General features: G+C 43.8%; 1 non-coding gene across 1 annotated transcript; it reads right to left on the reverse strand.

The window, feature by feature from the left end:
- Positions 1 to 18,840: 18,840 nt before the first annotated feature.
- LOC121279438 lies at positions 18,841 to 18,947 on the reverse strand. Its single transcript, XR_005943389.1, has one exon. It is a non-coding gene; the product is annotated as a U6 spliceosomal RNA (small nuclear RNA).
- Positions 18,948 to 20,664: the final 1,717 nt, after the last annotated feature.

The following is a 20,664-nucleotide window of genomic DNA, read 5'->3' on the forward strand; positions in this document are numbered from 1 at the left end:
GGAGGGAGGATGAACAAAGGCAACCCAGAGGTGGCAAGCAGTTTCTGATCCATTCTCATTAGTACCCACTGCCTCCCTATTGTCAAACCCAGATTGGCTACTTCACATTGACCCTTCAACAACACTTTCCCTTCCCTTTCTGCCAGCTGGCTGACAGCTGCAGGCACAGCTCATCAGGGAGGCATTCACCTGAATAAGATCTTACACGACCTGTATGAATAAGAAAGGATTCAACTCTGAATGTTCGATTGATTATACAGAGAAGGGGAAGGTTAGGATGGTTTCTTTTGGGCTTAGGTAGCACGGTGAGGATTAATAAGAAGACAAATAACCATTGTACTATCGATAAAATAGAACCACAAGAGTCAATTGAAGTATTTCATGTAAAATAGTAAACTTGGGGTTGAAATCTTAGTAACAGGTGATACTAACTCATCTTAGCTAAGGGCAATCTCCATGGAGACAAATGGAGCTGCTCCATGCAAAACACCTGTTCCTGTACAGACATTGCCAGACAGGATGCATGTAGAGATATGAAATGTCACATTTACATGGCAGGCAAAATAACTGACTAAATTAAAGATACTGCCTAACAAGTAGGAGATAACATGGTCAGTTTATTTTGAGATTAGTGAGACAGGTTGGGGCAAGGGTGCTATTCAAAGTAAAATGACCTTTTCTAATCATTTCTGCCTTTTCTAGAAAAGAGTTTACATTTATATGGTGCATTTCACAATCACAGGATGTGCTAGAGTGCTTTACAATCAATTTAATTTATATCCTTTACTTTTGAAGGGTAGCTGTCATTGTAATATAGGAAATGTAGCAGTCAATTTCCACACAGCAAGGTCCCACAAACATCAATAGGATAATGACCAGATAGTCTGTTTTATGATTTTGTTGAGGAGTAAGTATTGGCCAGGGAGAACTCTGCTTGTCTTCTTCAAATATCACCATGGGACCTTTTGCACATGAAAGGACAGATGGGACCTTGGGTTAACACTTCATCTGAAACGTAGCATTCCTTCAGTACTGAATATCAATCTGGACTGTGCTTGTAGAGTAAAGGATTAACTCTTAACACTAATCCAATAATAGCTACTGAGCATGTGTGTAAGGAGCTATGTCATAATGATGTCACTTAGACAGAGATGAGTGAGAAGAACCTATGAGAGGAGCAGTAGCTGTGGCCTGATGTTCTGTAATTTTGTACATAGCTCTGTAAATAAAAGTACTTTTAAGAAAGACCTTTGCCTCCATCCATATCTCTTACTAGAGTACGACACCCAGTGTCTTCCAAGATAACCCAACAATAAAAGATGGTGGCAGCAGTGACTACACCTACTGTACCTCCACTAGACACAGGGGAGGTACCGGAGGACTGGAGAAATGCAAACGTAGTTCCATTGTTTAAAAAGGGATCAAAGGAAATGCCAAACAATTGTAGGCCAGTTAGCCTTACATTGGTGGTGAGCAAATTAGTAGAATCAATCCTGAGAGATAGGATTAACTGTCATGTGGAAAGTCATGGACTAGTCAGGGATAGTCAGGCGGGAATGGTGGGAAACACCCTGAAGAGAAACCCAGCAGCAGCAGAGGGAAGTGGGTGAAGGACTTTGAGGGGAGCCTGGTAATCAGACCAGGGAGGGAAACTATACAGATGGCCCAATGACTAGCACAGAAAGCAGTGCAGGAAACAGAAACCTCAACCCAGTGTGAGCAATGACATCTACCCTACCTCTCCCAGAATTATTCCAGAATGTGGAGGACTCCAGAAACGCTGAGCAATGGCAAAGCTGGAGCAGGTGCTTCACTTAGTATTGCAATGCTTCAGGGCTTGAAGCAACAATAACAAAGACCAGATTAGCACCATGTTATATACACTGTTCAAAGCATTACAGACAACGTGCTGGCCAGGCAGAGGGTGAATGAGGAAACAGCATCCTATGAGCATGTCAGCAGACTCATACTTTAGTCTCCTCGAAACACTGTAATAGAGTGGGCAAAATTTAATCAGGGAAGCGAAATACCAGGAGAAAAAATTGATTCATTTGGCTGACAATTGTGAGTATGGAATATTATAAGATGACTTGATAAGAGATAGAATAGTGGTCAGGGTTTTAGAAGACAGGCTTTCTACAGTCTCAGGAAGATTTGACACCAAGTAAAGCTGTACAACTGGCTAGGCAAGCCAAAGAATGAAGGCAAATTCAATTCTTTGTGAGGAGTGAGAGAAAAATCCTGCAGGAATAGCCCTATGAAGCCATTCAGTTTGGTGTAAAACTGTAAGTACATTGAGGCAGCAACCAGAGAAACACACTGAAAGGACGGAAACCTCTATTTTTCAAGGTCCACAGGTGTGGAGAATGTCCTGCCTGACCTGCAGAAGGGCAATGGTGTGGCAATGTTGCTCATTTTAAAACAGAAGCACTAAAAAGCGAGATCCTAATTGTGCAAAGTAGAAATGCCCCTACAAAAATAAGAGTGGTACTGTCTATTCTAGAATTGCTGGTTGTCTAGAGGAATACAGGGGAAGATCAAACAGAAAAAGAAAGCGTACGATAGGCACAAAGAACTAAGCTGCAGATAGCCTAGATAAATATAGGAAATGCAGGGACGAAGTAAAAAAGGAAATAAGGAAATCAAAGAGAGGGCATGAACAAAGATTAGCAAGTAAAGTTAAAGATAACCCAAAGATGTTTTACCAATACATTAATGCTAAAAGGTTAGTTAAGGAAAAAGTGGGACCTATCAGAGATGAAGATGGAAACTTGTGTGTGGATGCAGAGGCTGTGCGAAGGGTTTTGAATGAATGTTTTGTCTCCGTGTTTACAAAGGAAAGGGAGGATGTAGATATAGTAGTCCAGGAGGAAAAGTGTGAGATATTGGACGGGATAGTCATAAAGAGAGAGGAAGCACTCAAAGGGTTGAAATCCATGAAAGTTGATAAGTCACCACAGCCAGATGGATTGTTTCCAAGGCTGCTGAAAGAAGTCAGGGAGGAGATAGCAGATGCTCTGAGGATGATTTTCCATCTTCACTAGATACAGGGGAGGTACCAGAGGACTGGAGAAATGCAAACGTAGTTCCATTGTTTTAAAAAGGATCAAAGGAAATGCCAAACAATTATAGGCCAGTTAGTCTTACATCAGTGGTGAGCAAATTAGTAGAATGAATCCTGAGAGATAGGATTAACTGTCATGTGGAAAAGCATGGACTAGTCAGGGATGGTCAGCATGGATTTGTTAAAGGAAGGTTTTGCCTCACAAATTTGATTGAATTTTTTGAGGAAGTAACCAGAAGGGTTGATGAAGGTAGTGCAGTGGATGTTGTGTACATGGATTTTAGCAAAGCATTCGATAAGGTCCCACATGGCAGATTGGTCAGGAAAGTAAAAGCCCATGGGATTCAGGGTAATGTGGCAAACTGGATAAAAGGTTGGCTTTGTAACAGGAAAGAAAGAGTAATGGTCGATGGATGCCTTTGCAAATGGGGAAAGTTGTCTCAAGTGGTGTTCCACAGGGCTTGGTGTTGGTGTTATATATTAACGATTTGGATGTGAATTTGGGGAGTACGATTGGGAAATTTGCAGATGACATAAAGATTGGACGAGTAGTGGATATTGTAGAGGATAGCCATAATCTCCAAAATGATATACATGGGTTGGTGGAGTGGGCGGTAAAGTGGCAGATGGATTTTAACATAGAGAAGTGTGAAGTCATACATTTAGGGAGGTCAAACAGTTATAGGGATTACACAATTAATGGGAATATACTAAGAGGGGCGGATGAAGTGAGAGATCTTGGCGTACAAGTACACATGTCCCTGAAGGCAGCAGTTCAAGTAGACAAGGTTGTAAAGAAGACATATGGAATGCTCTCCTTCACTGGCAGAGTATAGAGTATAAAAGTAAGGACATAATGTTGGAATTGTATAGAACACTTGTGAGGCCACAACTGGAGTATTGTGTGCAGTTCTGGTCACCACGTTACAGGAAGGACGTAACAGCTCTGGAGAGAGTGCAGAAGAGGTTTACAAGAATATTGCCAGGGTTAGAAAAGCGTAGCCACGAGGAGAGATTGGATAGGTTGGCGTCATTTTCCTTCGAACAAAGAAGGTGGAGAGGTGACTTAATTGAGGTGTACAAAATTATGAGGGGAATAGATAGAGTGGACAAGATAAAATTGTTTCCCTTGGTGGAGAATTCTAGAACCAGAGGACATAGATTCAAGATAAGTGGCAGAAGGAGTAGGGGGGACATGAGGACGCAGAGGGTAGTGGGTGTCTGGAATTCGCTGCCCAAGTTGGTGGTAGAGGCAGAAACTCTAAACTCTTTTAAAAAGTATCTGGATCTGCACCTTAAGTGCTGTAAGCTGCAGGGCTATGAGCCGGGTGCAGGAAGGTGGGATTAGAAAGGGCACCTGGGTGTCCTTGGGCTGGCATGGACAAGATGGGCCGAATTACCTCCTTCTTTGCTGTAACTTTTCTACGATTCTATGGTTCAAAAAAGGCTGTGTTTGCAAAGGGGAAAGAAAAGTCTTTTTAAAGAATCCCTGTACAAGAAATACAGGACCAGACAACTAGGAAATCGCCTTCCTAGGAGGACAAAAGAATATAAAAGCCAATACTTGAGCACAAACATTGAAGCCAATGGACATCATGCAGAATTTAAATTGGATACAGGAGCTGGAGTCTCAGTTTTATCTGATAGAGTTCAGTGGCTGCAAAAAATTACCCAACAGCCTTCATCAATCCAAGAACCCAAGGTCCAGGAGGAATTAGACGAAATAGCAAAGGTCAGCTTGATGCAACATTAAAATACAAAGATAGAAAAATCTCTGAGAACCTATATGTCATTGACAACCAGGAATGCTCTTTGTTGAGCAGAAAAGCCTGTAGAGGTCTGAACCTAATTCTTAAAATCAGTGAAGTCAAGGACAAGACAATACATTTAGAAGAGAATATCCAAATCTCTTCAGAAACTTGGGAAAATTGAAAACTGTGTACCATATCACGCTTAAGACAGATGCAAAACCCATTTGTCTATTTACATCCTGGAAGGTCCCACACCCACTTCTATAATGGGCGAGGTGTGAGGTTGATGTGATGCTTCAACAAGGGGTTATGTCACCAGTCACTAAACAACCAGTTGGTGCTCTTCCAAAAGCAGATAGCTCCACCTGAATCTGCGTTGACCTGACACAACTGAACAGGGCAGTTGAATGAAAAATACAAACAATGGTGACAGTAGATGAGAACACAGCCAAATTCGCAGAATACCGCCTTTACCAAAATCAACACAAACAGCAGATGCTAGCAATTACTGCAGGATCAGGAGTTAAAACTTCTAAACACCTTTATAACACCCTTTGGACTTTACTGTTTCAACCACCTGCCTTTTGGCATCATGCCTGCACTGGAAATTTTCTAAAGGTCGATGCCCAACGTACAAGAAGGTTTGGAAGGCATCATATGCCACATGGATGATGTTTCAATCCATGGCTCAACAAAGGGAGAACTTGGCAAACGTGTAAGAGAAGTATTAAGAACACTACAAGATGCTGGTTCAACACTGAGCAAGAAGTGAGTTTTGAAACTCACAATAAATTCTTAGGCCACATTATACAAGCAGCAGGAATCACTACAGACCCACAGAAGCCAAAAGCCATAAGAGAATTCCTGCCACCCAGGTCTACATCACTGAACTACAAAGGTTTATGAATATGGTCAACCAACTGGGAAAATTCCTACCCCCACCTAGCTCAAGTAAATAAACCCCTAAGACAACTATTGTGACAAGACAAGGCATGATGCTGGTCTGAACAGCAAGAGCAATCCTTTGAATGAATCAAATCAGTGTTGAATCTTCAGAGATTCTAGCTCACTATGATCCAGAACCTTTAACCGTTGTAGTAACAGATGCATCAGCAACAGGACTGGAGGCAGTGTTATTGCAGATTCAGGGCTGTAAAACTCCCCCCTCATCTCCCCCTTTTCAAGAGTAGGTAAGTCGTGAGCCTTGTGTTGTTGATTCAAAGTGCGGGCTTGACCTGCTCCATAACACTCTTTTCTCTGTCTGGCATAACCATGGTCCTCTGTCATGACTTGGAAATATATCACCGTTACTTCACTGTCACTGAGTCAGACTTCTGGAACTCCCTTCCTAACAGCACTGTGGGTGTACCTACACCACAGAGATTGCAGTAGTTCAAGAAGGCAGCTCACCGCCACCTTCTCAAGGGCAATTAAGGATGGGCACTAAACGCTGGCCTAGCCAGTGACATGCATATCCCATGAATTATTTTTTTAAAATGTCATTCAAAAGTCCATTGACTTCAACAGGTCCGTAAAATCCTACCATTGTAAAATTCTGCCCATGGTGTGGCTTAGAGATGAGCAGCGAGAAGGTACCTAATGAAGAAATTACAACAGCCAAGATCATATCAGCTCCAGATAGAAACAGGTATCATCCAAAGAAACAGGAGTGCCTTGATTTCAATGAACAGGAAACCATTAGTAGGATGGTCTGCATACCCTGATACTCGGGAGGACGTCACTGTCTACAGGACCATTAACGAGGAAAACAAGGAGTGACAACCCTCAGGGAATAAGGTCAGAGCGAACAGATCCTCAGCAACCTCAAAAAGAACACTGCACACATTCAGATAGACTGGTGAAACCACCAAGGAGACTATCCCTTTAAAAATAGAGGCTTTGGACTTTGGAGGAGGTGTAAGAATATGAGTATATAATAATGCAGGGATAAAGACTTGGACGGAGATGTAGAGTAAAGGGTTAACTTTAACATTACTCTAGTAATAGCTACTGAGCATGTGCATAAAGAGCTATGTCATCATGATGTCACTCAGAGAGTGATGAGTGAGAAGAACCTAAGCTGCCATAAACCAAGTAAGTTAAAGGCCCAATGAAATTTAAAGGTCTTTGACAGACCAGGGAGAAGGGAGTATCTCAGGTAAGTAGATAAGATTTGGGGGATGGGGAGCATCAGAGGTCTGGGGAGATCTCCCCCTAATCCGACACTGGGGAATTTGGCAGTTAAGGCCCAATGTCTTTTGAGACAACCCAACAGTAAGAGTACTCAGATTCTGGAGTGGGAGTTGAACCCACAACTGTAGTGCAAAATGTTAATATAAATAGATTACATCATCAGTGCTGTTAGAAGGAACACAATCATTGAAATGATGTAGTTCAATGGACATAACCATAGATCAAAAGTGAACATGGAGAACCTGAATCCTATACACCCTCTGAGAGAACTGAGAACAAGTTCAGGGAATTTGATGAAAGCAACAAAATGGTTATCAGTGTGAACTGAGGATGAAGTCAGAGACTTTGTGTAGGAGTGGTAGGGGCGGTGGGGCGGTGGAAGGCGTGCTGTAGTATACATAAATAATGTATTTCATAGAATCAGAGATTTGAGGAGAGACGTTGTGTAAAGAATTAGTGTAAATAGTCAGTCTATATTATCAGTGATGTTTGATCACATGACAACAAATTATGTTGACAGATAGTTCTATGTGAAGCCTCATGCTAAGCCCTGTTCTGTATATAGTTAGAAGAATGTTTAATAAAAGTTAAAGTTTACCAACAGCCTTGCCTCCAGCGGTCTCCCTCAATCCTAATCAAGGATAACCTAAGCCAAAACCCACAGCAATGATAACAGAACAAAACCTGCCCCGATGCCTTTCTTGATTTTCAATACCAAGAAGCAAAGGCAAAAAAGTACATGTGAATTTATGAAATTAAGCTACTCAATTTGAATTACAATGTGCCAATTAGAAAAGCACTCTTTGTAGATCTGTACTGTAGTATTTCTAATTTATAATGAACATCCCATAACTTGACCAAGAATTATTGTTTTAATTTCCTTTCTAATAGCCAAAAATTAATAGCCATTAGAGGTTATGGAGTCATGGTGGAAATGTATCTTTGGCTTGCCATTCCTGGCAGTGAGACAGGAAGTGGGCACCACTTCTGTTCCCTTGCTTTTTGCTGGTTCCCACACAATTACAATTAAAATTTAAAGTGCCAGTGACGTGCATGGGAGACACAGGCAATCATCAGGTGGGGGAAGCTTTTCAGTGATGAAGCCTGCTTCAGCTGACGATACAGCAGGTACAGGCAGGCTAGAAAAGTGGCCCGTGGACAAATAGGGAGGCTCTTCTGCACAGCCACAACTTTCCTGCCCAACGCCACTGTCATTAATATAAGACTTGATGAGAGCAAAAAGGTGGCAGGGACTTTTCAAATAATTTCAGTTGTAAATATTTCACATTACATTTGTTTCACTTTATTCATGTGTACATCATCATTATTTGTTAAGGCTAGCTTAGTCAGAGAGCTAAATGTATTGGCATATCTCATGATTGGCATGCATTGATGGTTACAGTGTAGTTAAGGACATTTCCTTTATTGTTTTACAATGATGTGTTTTGTGTTCACTTTTCATTTAATGTTCGTGTTAGTGTCCAGTGTTTTACTCACAACTCTGTGAGACATGGATGAACTTGCAGGCTCAGCTCACCCTCCATTCTACATTGTTCGAGATCACTCAGTGTAGATAAATGAAATGTTGTAGGTGAACGTAAAGCCCTGTAAGGACTCAGCCAGCCAACACCTGGGAATAACCTACCTATGGACAGTACTGAGTTCATACTAAACACCTCTGCTTGGGACAGACCCATATAATCTGGTTGCCATGAGGAAAGAAACTTGAAACACCAAATGACAGTTTCCACACCATTTCACAATAACTCACAGAAAAGGGACAGCTGTTTTTCGAGACACCGTGGAAGTAGGAATGAGTACCTTCTGCCATTTGGTGGAATCCCTTTGAAGTCTCATTTTCTCAACTTAACTGACCGTTCCCACCACAGCCAGGAGGTCATTCCCTTCCCTCTTTCCCTCCTCTTTGGCCCCAACCCCACTCCACACCCTCCCCCCTCACTACTCACTCAATATTGCCAGTTACGAGCCCCCGTGCAAACTCCTATTTTCCTACTCCCCTCCCTTGTGCAGAAGAACTCAACAAGGAAAACTGCAGACCCCAGACACAACTGCACAATGCCAACTGTTGAATGCCACCTTTAAACGAACCTGTACAGAGTTTTATGAGATTCTAATGCAGTTTTTTTTATTCATTCATGAGATGTGGGCTTCGCTGGCTGGGCCAGCATTTATTGCCCATCCCTAGTTGCCCTTGAGAAAGTGGGGGTGAGCTGCCTTCTTGAATCACTGCAGTCCATGTGATGTAAGTACACTCACAGTGCTGTTAGGAAGGAGTTCCAGGATTTTGACCCAGCAACAGTGAAGGAACGGCGACATATTTCCAAGTCAGCAAGGTGAGTGACTTGGAGGGGAACTTCCAGGTGGTGGCATTCCCATCTATCTGCTGCCCTTGTACTTCTGGATGGTTGTTTGGAAGGTGCTGTCTCAGGAGCCTTGGTGAATTCCTGCAGTGCATCTTGTAGATGATACCTACTGCTGCTACTGTACGTCGGTGGGGAAGGGAGTGAATGTTTATGGATGTGGTGTCAATCAAGCAGGCTGCTTTGGCTTGGATGTCAAGCTTCTTCAATGTTGTGGGAGCTGCACTCATCCAGGCAAGTGGGGAATATTCCATCACACTCCTGACTTGTGCCTTGTAGGTGGTGGACAGGCTTTGGGGAGTCAGGAGGTGAATTACTCATCGCACAATTCCTAGCCTCTGACCTGCTCTTGTAGTCACAGTATTTCTATGGCTAGTCCAGTTCAGTTTCTGGTCAATGGTAACCACAGGATGTTGATATTGGGGGATTCAGTGATGGTAATGCCATTGAATGTCAAGGGGCGATGGTTGGATTCTCTTTTGTTGGAGATGGTCATTGCTTGGCAGTTATATGATGCGAATGTTACTTGCCACTTGTCAGCCCAAGCCTGGATATTGTCTAGGTTTTTCTGCATTTGGATGTCGACTGCTTCAGTATCTGCGGAGTCGCGAATGGTGCTGAACAGCGTGCAATCATCAGCAAACATCCTCACCTCTGACCTTATGATGGAAGGAAGGTCATTGATGAAGCAGCTGAAGATGGTTTGGCCCAGGACATTACCCCGAGGAACTCTTACAGTGATAGCCTGGAACTGAGATGACTGACCTCCAACAACCATCTTCCTTTGTGTTAGGTATGACTTCAATCAGCGGAGAGTTTCCCCCCAGATTCCCATTTATTCCAGTTTTGCTAGGGCTCCTTTATACCACACTCTATCAAATGCTGCCTTGATGTCAAGGGCAGTCACTCGCACTTCACCTCGGGAGTTCAGCTCTTTTGTCCACGTTTGAACCAAGGTTGTAATGGAGCAGAATGTCTCTGGTGGATCCCAAACTGGGCATCAGTGAGCAGGTTATTGCTAAGCAAGTGCTGCTTGATAGCACTGTTGCTGCCCCATTCTATTACTTTACTGATGATGGAGAGTAGGCTGATGGGGCAGTAATTGGCCAGGTTGGATTTGTCCTGCTTTTTGTGTACAGGACATAGTTGGGCAATTTTCCACATAGCCGGGTAGATGCCAGCATTGTAGCTATTCTAGAATAGCTTGGCTAGGGGTGTGGCAAGTTCTGGAGTACAAGTCTTCAGTACTATTGCCGGAATATTGTTAGGGCCCATTGCCTTTGCAGTATCCAGTGCCTCTAGCTTTTTGATATCATGCGGAGTGAATCAAATTGGCTGAATACTGGCATCTGTGATGCTGGGGACTTCCGGAGGAGGTCGAGATGGATCATCCACTCGGCACTTCTGGCTGAAGATTGTAGCAAATGCTTCAGCCTTATCTTTTACACTGCTGTGCTAGGCTCCTCCATCAATGAGGATAGGGACATTTGTGGAGCCTCCTCCCCCAGTGAGTTGTTTAATTGTCCACCACCACTCACGACTGGATGTCACAGGAGTGCAGAGCTTAGATCATCAGATTGTGGGATCACTTAGCCCTGTCTATCACTTGCTGCTTATACTGTTTGACACACAAGTAGTCCTGTGTTATAGCTTCACCAGGTTGATGCTTCATTTTTAGGTTTCTGACTGAATTAGTAAAAGGGGCTTCTCAGGACTGGCTGGAAGTTAAGGATTTAGATCACCCTTGCAGGCTATGGACTCTGCATGCTGAAGGTGGACTTCCAAGGGTGATTCTATGGAGTCTTCTACTGCAATGAAACCTCTGCCTTTAGCTTCCAGGCTCTTCTGTCAGGAGCTTTCTCTAGTCAATTTTCTCAGTGTCTGTAGCTTCAGTTGGGAGCTTCTTTCAGTTCAGAATCCATTGAAGGTTTTCATTTTCTTAGTTTTTCAGCATTCTTGTGAGGTTGAGGGTTTTTTGATCCCCAGCTGCCACCGTGTTGCAATGGTGTTGGTTTCAGAATGTGTATGTTAAAGAAGTCCTCATAGTCTTCTGGTTAACAGCAAGTCTTTATTAGCTACTTGTAACTATATACATATATACAGTACAGGCAAGGAGCTATCTCCATGCCTCTGGGGGGTGTCAGACTTTGGACAGCACCAGTCATGGGTGGGGTCAGGCAGACCACAGGGGTGTGGTAAGGGTCAGACAGATTGCTTGCAGGTTTACAGATTATCTTGCAGGGGTGACAGGGAAGCGAAGCAGCCCTACATTTCTTGGTCCACAAACAGTGCTGGGAAGGCACTTACTGATGGGTCTGGTCCTGCAGCTACTGGATTTCTAAAGCCCCAGGAAATCTGTGCTAATGATGTTAAATTCTGAGTTAAGGCAAATTCTATTCAAAGAGACCTCTTCAATGTTTCCAAAGAACGTCAATTATTTTAATAAGTATCTTTGCATCTGCATTAATTAGAGTCTCAGCTTGGTGAATAGGTTACTTTCAGGCACCCAAACACACTTCTGCTAATCTTGAAAGTTGATGTGTTGGAGCTGCAGCTGAGATCTAAAGTTAACGTATTTTAAAAATCTACTCACCTCCAACCCAGATTTGTTGGAGGTTAAAATTCACCCATAGCTTCCATTGACTCTGACTCTCTCTCTTCCTTTAAACCACTCTTGAAAACTTTGAACAAGATTTTGGTCTAAATGTCCCCTTATGTGGTTTGTTGTCAAATTTTGATTGTTCTCCTGCAAATTGTCTTGGAAAACTTTACTACACTAAAGGTACTTTTTTAATGTAGATTGCTAACAGTGAACTGTGTACGATTATAGTTACCAATTTTGTTTTTCCCTATGTTTAGGGAAACAACATTATCACTAATTCTAAACTTGAGCAGAAACAACAAACTAAGATTACTAAGATAAAAACAAAAAAACTGCGGATGCTGGAAATCCAAAACAAAAACAGAATTACCTGGAAAAACTCAGCAGGTCTGGCAGCATCGGCGGAGAAGAAAAGAGTTGACGTTTCGAGTCCTCATGACCCTTCTACAGAACTTGAGTTCGAGTCCAAGAAAGAATTGAAATATAAGCTGGTTTAAGGTGTGTGTGTGGGGGGCGGAGAGATAGAGAGACTGTCTATTCTATCTTCTCCTTGGATTGTCTCAGATTTGCACTAAGTGCAGTAGCGGGCGGGTAAACGACGTTTTACCCGACAGCCGCAATGGTGGGTTTTCACGCCACATCGTCCCAAATCAGCACATTCATTATGCATTCCTGGGAAACACACTGTTTCCACGGCAGATAGGCTCTCAATAGACCGCCACACCATCACCTATTGCTTCATCATGGCGGGCACCATTTCTAAAGTCCAGCCGCGCGCACACATCTCAGTACTTCCAGACCATGACAACTGCAGGGAAGATGTCCGTGAAAGGCAAAAAGGCTGCAGCCACCAGGTTTAATGACATGTCACTGGTATGCCTTTTGGAGGCCTTGGAGGCCTTGGAGGCCCACCATGATGTCCTCTACCCCTGCTCTGGCCAAAGGACAAGCAGCAGCATCACCAATCCAGCATGGGAGGTGGTGACAGCAGTGGTCAGCGCCAATGCCCTGCAAAAGAGGACAGCCACCCAGTGCCACTACAGGATGAATGGTCTCATCCATTCCGCCAGGTTAACTCACTCTTCTCATCACTCTCAACTCACACACTCATAAACACATCACACATCCACAGGGATCTCACACCTCAAGGGACAACACCACTAATTCTCACACACACACTCACATCTCTATCAGGCTCAAATCCACTCAAGCTCATGTCTTCATCCTGTCCATGGCTCCGCTCACCACACAAACATTCCATGCAGTGCCATGCGTCCTGCTCACACTCTCTCCATCTGTTCCCATGCAGGAGAAGACTGCTCATATCAGCAGGGAGAGGTCCTAGACCTGGGGTGGAGTGGCCCACATTAGGCCATTCACTCACTATGAGGAGCATTTCATCACGCTGACTGGTGAGGATGTGGACCCTACCTGTGGCGATGGTGAGGTCGGAGGTGAACACCCACCTAAGGATGCTGCACCACATTCTCCCTCCTTCAACAACACAACAGTGAGTGCTCATTCTTCTGCTTTTGCTGCCATGCACTAATTACCTCTACTTTGGTTCACAGGGAGCTCTGCCAAGGGACTGAAACCCTCAGCCAGCCAGTCCCTCAGCTTCATCTGTGTCTTCATTTGCAGCCAAGACGACACCTCCTCCAATAAAGAGGTGGAAATATGCAGGAAATCATCACAGCGCTTACCCACACCCTCCACCAGCACAGATAAACACATCTTGGTGGGACAAATATCTAAAGCAGGCTTGAGTTTAAAATCTAGTGATCACCGCATGGAAACATATCCACAGCAGGGGGAGACAGGCTCAGCCGAGCTCTCCGGCACTATGACTGCTGGGGAAGAAGCATCTGTGAGGTCAGAATCAGATGATGAACCCCTGGATTCAGCCTTCCAGCTTATCCTGGAGAGTCAGCAGAAGGCAGGGTAACATCATCCGGAGCTGTAGGAAGCCCTCAACAGAGTGGCACACGAGTCGGAGGAGTGCATCCGCCTGCTTTTTGATGCAGTGGTGTCCACGTGTGCATGTATGGAGATCTCCATGGGGAGGATGGTGGATGCCATGGAGACCCTGGTCCAGCAGAACATAGAGATATATACAGACCTGCACTCCATCGCAATAGCCATAGGTAAGTTCCTGCTGTGGCACGCAAGAAAGAAACTGGGCACCTCGACATCCCTCCAGGTGCTCCCTCCCTTCAACAAGTCAGTCCGGGGCCCTAGAGCACCCGAAGGGAGGAGGAGCAACAGCTGGACACTCCTAGGTCAGCCACTGAGGAATCTCAGAGACTGTCATCTCCCTCCGAGTCTCCTTTGCCTGTGAACCCCTCAACCTGGTCCTCTGTCACCACAGAAGGAGCAGTTGGCCAACAAATTATTCTGGAGGGGAAAGTGTGTGTGTGTGGCAGTACCTTTCAGAGACCCATGTAAGCATTCTCACACGCACACAGATCCTTCAAGTATCACACTCATCTCAATGTCCTGAGCATTTTGAATGCTGCCTGCTGGGCCTCGCTTTCAGTTGTCCATCTGAGCTGACCTGCATCTCCGCCCACCCACTGATCGTGGTCCCATGCAGCACCTGATCTCGCCCACTATGACTCTCGTTTCACTTTTGATTTAGACAGTATGGACTGGATTCACTTTATCAGCTCCCCTGTCTTTTCCCCTCCCCTAGTTACCCATTTTGTTTCCCCCATCACAGCTATCACCCTGGCATCATCTTCCACCTCCCCACCATGAACTATTTGCCACAACCTTTTTCCTTTAGGGATGTCCAGCTGAGCGTGTGTGTTCGCTTCCTTCCCAAAAATCCCATTTCCATCCACATTCACCTCCCCGACCTCCTCCTTCCCACCCCCTAGGTTTCAATTCCCAACCAACCACCCTTGCCGTCCCTTCTATTGCTACCCTCACCCTCCCACCTACCGCCTCATTCTGCCCTCAGTCATTCTCACCATTCCTTCATGCCAGCCCACTTCTGTTGACTCCCCAGGAGGCAGACATGAACATATCTGACCCCTCCTGTGCACATTCACCTGCACGTCGACCCCTCTGGACCCCTTCCCTCCTTTGCTCCCCTTCCCCCCTTCACACCCCACCGCCTCTGGAACCCCCCACCTTAGTCCCCCCTCACTTAGTCCCTCCCCCTTCCTGACACTTTCTTCCACCCTTACTTCTTCCTCCACCCTTACTTCTTCCTCCACCCTTAGCCTTGACCCCTTCCCGACTCCTTCCTCCAGCCTTACCTCTTCCTCCAGCCTAACTCCTTCCCACTTCCTGACTCCCTCAGATACCCTTACTTCTTCCTCCACCCTTACGCCCTCCCCTCTCTGCACTGTTTCCTCCCCCTGGACTACCCCACCCTCTCTGCAGTCCTTCCTCCCCTGGACTCCTTCCCCTCTCAAAACTCCTTCCCCCTTCTGCACTCCTTCCCTTACACCTGTCTTACATCTACCTCCCCAGTTGCCGTCTTCTCCCCTATTATCCCCTCCTCCTCGTACTCCCTCCCTCCATTCCTAACCTCCCCCCAACACCTTCATTCCTCCCCACAACTTCACACCCCTGACACCTTCACTCCCCCCCTCGTCAACCTCACCCCCACTACAATTGATCCTAGGCCTCCCTCTCCTGCCCCCTCGACCATCATCCGTTGTGAGCATCAACAGTGACTATCCAACTTCCATGAGCTGCTTTGCAGCAGAGCCATGTCCATGAGTATCCACCCAGCATACCATGGACGTTCCTCCAGTGTGTCATTGGTGTCAGGCTCCAGCATCTTCTGATCCTTGGATGTCTGCAATGTGAGCAAGGCCCTGGCGGGTAATTCCCAACTTGTGCACATCACAATTGTCAAGACATGTTCTACACCGGCGTGTTTTCCTGCCGATGTGGGTGGACGATCCAGAGGCGGGAGGGTACAATTCTGTCAGGCTGACCTGATAATGATATGCTGATGCATTACAATGAAGTTCCTGACATCCGATGGAGGAGAACACAGCTTGCATTGGCCGGCTGGGCGGACAATTGCAAACTGGTTTCATGCCATCGTGAAACCGATCACGCCATATTGTCCGCTAAAGTCACCAACAATGCCCACTGCCAGCAGGTACGGAAGATCCTAGATTTGTCTTTTGCCTCCCCTGACAATAGGCTCCCAACAAGGGTAAAAGTATTTCTTCTGTCAACTCACTGATTAAGTGTTCAAAGTCATGAACGTTTCCTGCCTTATGCCCATTTCCTTTTTCTTAAACAGTGAACAAAATTCTGTTGTTTGCAGTGAATTGACAAAATACCTGTTCAACAACTTACAGGTTGGGTTTCTATCATTAGCCAGAGTTCAACGTTCGGAATGGCCATGTTTTTGCCAAAAAAATCCCTGCTCCTTCCAACTGGTGACACAAATTATTGACAATGTATATGACAACATATTATATATTGCTTTTTATTGGAGACATTAGCAGACAAAATAAATTGCCAAAACTGAAAAGTTAGGATACCAAATTTACAGCAGAACACAGGTTCACACCCGTAGCTGTTCAGTTCTTAATCTTACTGACTCTCAAGTGGAAGTTCCACAATGAGGCTTGGTACTTAAAAAGATAAGAATGAAAGAAATAGGTGCAGGAGCAGACCATTTGGCTCATTGAGTCTGGTCCACCATTCAGTACAATCGTTATCGATTTTCTACTTAACAAATCCACTTTCCCACTTGCTTCCCATACCTCTTGATTCCCTGAGAGATTGAAAATCTGTCTATCTCAGCCTTGAATACAGTCAATGATGGAATTTTAAGGGTGTCTTAGTGGAGGAGAGAGAGGTAGATAATAACAAACCATGAGTAAATTTTAGTCCCCAATAATGTCTGGGTAGGAGGTGGGTGGGTTTAAGAAATAGATGGAATTAGGACACCTTCAATCATCCCTAAGCAGCTGATAACATAATGGCATAATGGCATTGAAAACAGCCTGGGAAGTAGTCTTGTGCCTACCCTCTGAACCATAAAGGTAAGACAACAGTGAAAATCATTTACACATTGAAATAAAAAAATCAATAACTTTCATGAATAAACTGGAAAAGAAATTCAGCCAGAGGGGTGATTGGAACATGTAGCCAAACATGTTGGTCTAAGGTCCAATTGAAGTTGAGTCTTAGGTCTCATTTGCCTTGGACCAATGATTGTGGCCAACAATTGGCCGACCTGACGTAGCTAACTGATCAGAAACTGTTCAATCCAAGTTGGCTCTGATCTGGCCTGTGGATAGGTCTTAGGGAGGAAGGGGGTAGGCTTGAGCTGGCAGTGGAGCCAGGAGGACCATAGCATCCCACAGAAATGTAGCTATTAAAATGTTTTTGTAGCTCTTTTAAGTTGCCCCCAGGGGTCCCTTGAATGGCAAACACACGAACATATGAACGTACGAATTAGGAGCAGGAGTAGGCCACTGACTAGGAAACTCAAGATTTAGAACAACCAGGTGGATCATATGTGGATGCTCCAAATTTTAACTATGGTTTTCTGGGCTTATTCGTAACCTTGCTGTAATTACATTAGCTGCATCAACAGAAAGCAAGGGAAGGTCAGTCCTGGTTACAACCAGTATGTCTTACAAAGTGTTCACAAATTGATGTTGACATAGTAAATTGACCTTATGCTCATATGGAAATGTGCCAATGCCTAAGTGACCAAACGATTCCCTTCCTCATTTCCATTTACATAGCCACGAGGCAACTGCTACTCCAACAATAGCTAGTATGAATCATATCCTATAACCTAGGAATGTGTACAATACTGAACATTTTACTCATCTAGTAAAGGTTTTTCTCCAATTATCCAGGTTGTTAAACCATTCCGCTTCTTATGTACTCAGACGTTACTGTTATAATGTCACAGTCCTAAGGTGTACGTGTTGTACTTCATGTTTCATTTAAAACATTGATGTGATGCTTAGAACCTAGTCCAAGGTTTCATAGTGAACAGAGACAAAACAGACTTTTTAGGGCTTGATAACAAACCTGTAGTTAATGGTTGCAGTAATACATACAGAACACACTATAGAAATGTATCAACTTCCTTCATTCTTCAGCAATCTTGCAAAAAAACTTGTGAATAAATTAACTTCGAGAGCATTGGTTAAAAGCCTACTTGCAGCAGTCTGAAAATACATCTTGTGAATATTTTTCTGCTCAATCATTTCTTTGCACATACATGTGGATCAAATTCTAACTGTCCATACACAATTATCCAGTTGTTGTCTATTATTGCTGGGGACACAATTACCTATTGACTTTGCATAATTGGACAAGATCTTCATCTTGTTTGTAATGTCCATGAAAAATTATTTCAAGGGAATTTGGAGCCCCTCTCTCTTGTTTTATAGATTTAACAAAATACAAAGTAATCTGCCAAAACCTGTGGAACTTCAAACATTATATGACATTGCAATACTCCAGTGACCTTTGCAATTAAAAGCTCTATATGAGTTTATTACCAATCAATTGTATTAAATGATTATTGGTTTGTAGATCAATTTTTATCATTTGAATAATATTCATAATCACAGCTATCATTTTGGAAGTGAATTAGACTATGGTTTTTGTACCAAAAAGTCAATACCATCAGCAAGCTCATTCCTAATTAGCCCAGCTGTTAAGCGATTTCTATTTTGTAGGTGGGAAACCTTGGACCTTGCACTGCTGCAGAATTCGAAGGCCTGAAGTTGTAAAAATTAAACTGTGTGTACTTCTGACCCAATAAAAGACACCTGAAAGAAGTTGTGCAGGACCCACAATAACCCATTTTATTTTTTATTTTTTTTTATTTTTAAAATTTTAATTTTTTTTATGAAATGCTTCATGAATTTGCGTGCCATCCTTGAGCAGGGGCCATGCTAATCTTCTCTGTATCATTCCAAATTTGGTCTATGTGCTGCCGAAGCGAGCACTAACCTGTTTTATTGATGTAGCTATAGAAATGCTATTGGAACAAGTATCCCAGAGATGCAAAAATCTCTTTGAGACCAAAGAAATAAAGAACTTGCATTTATGTAGTGCCTTTCACAATTCCAGGATATTAGAAAGCCTTGTCTTGATGTCTTGATGTGCGGTCATTTTGCAATGTGACTGCAAAGTCTCAGGAACATCTGAATGGGAAAATCACCACTGTCATACAGGGTAAGCATAGGTTTCCCCTGTCTGAACTCTCCCCTTCCTGATCATAAAACCCCTATGAGATGGCCCCCAAAGCTGATTCCACCACCTACATTGTGTCAGTGTGCTGCCTCTCGACTGCAGGATTTTCTCTTCCTTCCTGCAAATTTCCAGATGGGAAGTTGGCTAGCAGGATTTAAATGAGGTCCAGGATGTTAAATAGTCTAGGCCTCATTTACAGAGCAATTGGTGAGTTTCCATCTGACCTAGCTATTCACTCATTTCAAAATGCCTGCCGTTAAAACCAGAGTCCCAGTGTAGAGAATCACTTGAAGAGAACATGGGTCGGAGATGGGGCTACAACAATGTAGGGCAGCACTAATCTGAACTACTGTCTAGTGAGGCTCTAACCTGGTAACAGAACATTGTAACTTACCACTTAGAATTATTCCCCTCACACTACTTTGCAGTCCTTTAACTGCATATCACAAATGCCCATTTCCAAATGATGGACTCTGCACCAGTAGCTACACCTGGAATTGTTTTTTCTGTCACATGTTTATTTTCATCCTTGGGCACTTGAAAATTGCTAGCAAGGCCAGCATTTTACTACCCATCCCTGGTTACCTTTGTGAAGGTGATGGTGACCTGACTTCTTGAATTGCTGCAGTCTTGGCACTAAAGTTGCACCCACAATACTTTTAGCTTGGGAGTTCCAAGACTTTGATCCAGTGACAATGAAAGAACCCAGTGAAGATGATGTGTGATTTGGAAGGGAACTTGGCGGTGATGGTGTGGCCATGCACCTACTGCTCTTGTCCTTCTGGATGGCAGAAATCGTGGTTTCAAAGGTACAGTCAATGACGCTGCAACTTCTTAAATGCATTTACCTAAACCAAATCCTTCCCTGTAATGTAATTAATGTAATTGCATAATGCACATAAATAAATCACACACACTAATGGTTATTATGCGATATGGGATATTTTCATGGGATAGATTTTAAATTGGGCTCCGTGTGTGCTTGCGTGCACGTCCAAACACGTGCAGAGCATGCAATTAAATGACATCCTTATTGACGTTTTGCTAACACCATGGTGGGTGGGTGGGGGGGTCCCAGCACAATGCCAAGAGTCGTTTTAGGGTGGGGGGGTCCCAGCACAATGCCAAGAGTCGTTTTAAACTGATTTTAATAAGACGGTTTCCACTTATGCTGTAACCAATGTAAAGTTGAAGTGGTGTGAAATCACCTTGAAGTAACCATACACCACTTGTCAAAACGTGTTGTTCCATCAAATCCGTGCCTTTGCTGTCCAGTTATATTGTAGTCTTTGCATCAGTGCGGAATGAAAATTGAATCACATCAGCATTGGCTAAACATCTCATCAGCACAAAAAGAAATTACAACCAGTGCAGAACTGAAATCATAAGTGATACTTTGACCGTGTTTGCTTCCTCCCTTTAAGAACTTTGACCTAACAAGGGAACATTAGTCAGTTGTGAATGTCTAAT

Source organism: Carcharodon carcharias, chromosome 6 (assembly GCF_017639515.1).
Source record: "Carcharodon carcharias isolate sCarCar2 chromosome 6, sCarCar2.pri, whole genome shotgun sequence".
NCBI lineage: Eukaryota > Metazoa > Chordata > Chondrichthyes > Lamniformes > Lamnidae > Carcharodon > Carcharodon carcharias.